The following is a 773-nucleotide window of genomic DNA, read 5'->3' on the forward strand; positions in this document are numbered from 1 at the left end:
TTGGGGTTACCCAGGCCCACAGGGCACGTCTCTGGCCATGAGACTCATTCCAGACCCCTCTGGAATGTCCTGCCTGTGGAAGGCCTGCCTGATGTGGCGGGAGGGGCTCACAGCAGGGGCACGCAGAGGGGAGCCCCCCTGGGGGGCCGGATGGGCAGAGCCCGACCTGGTGGCAGACCTATGAACTTCGTTGGCTGTTCTTTATTCCTGAGCACGGATGGAGGGCTTGCTGGCCCACCTCTGAGTTTCTGGTTCAGAAGGTCTGGTGGAGATGGCAGACTTGCAGGCTGTATTTCTAACCCGTTCCCGGGGGAGGCTGACACCATGGAGCAGCGAGCTGTTCCTACCTCCTGAGGCACAGGTGTTCTCCGAGGACGAGAACGAGCCAGCGCCTGGTGGGGTCTGCTTCTCTCTCAGCTCTCAGTCCTTGGAGGGTCCCCTCACCCACCCTCCCTCCCGGCCTCTGTGAAGCTGGCGCCCAGTCTCCTCTTCCTGGCAGGGTTTGCACCCTTCTAGTCTCCACTGTCTCTGAAACAAGTGCCTCTCTGGGGAAGAGCTGGCCACTTCCCCGTTGGGCAGTGGGAAGGGGCTGGGGGGTTCCTTTGACCTCCCGCTGCTCCTGGAGCCTCAATGCCAAGGGCAGCCGGGACCCAGGGAGTCTGGGTCCTGGTTTCCGGCCCCGCTGGGCAGGTGTAGAGTGAGGGCTCAGTTACTGGCATCCCGAGGGAGCCAGAATCAGCCCTTTTGGGCAGAGAGCCCAGTCTAACTATGCC

This window comes from Myotis lucifugus, unplaced genomic scaffold, assembly GCF_000147115.1.
Source record: "Myotis lucifugus unplaced genomic scaffold, Myoluc2.0 scaffold_94, whole genome shotgun sequence".
In the NCBI taxonomy this organism is placed as follows: Eukaryota; Metazoa; Chordata; class Mammalia; order Chiroptera; family Vespertilionidae; genus Myotis; species Myotis lucifugus.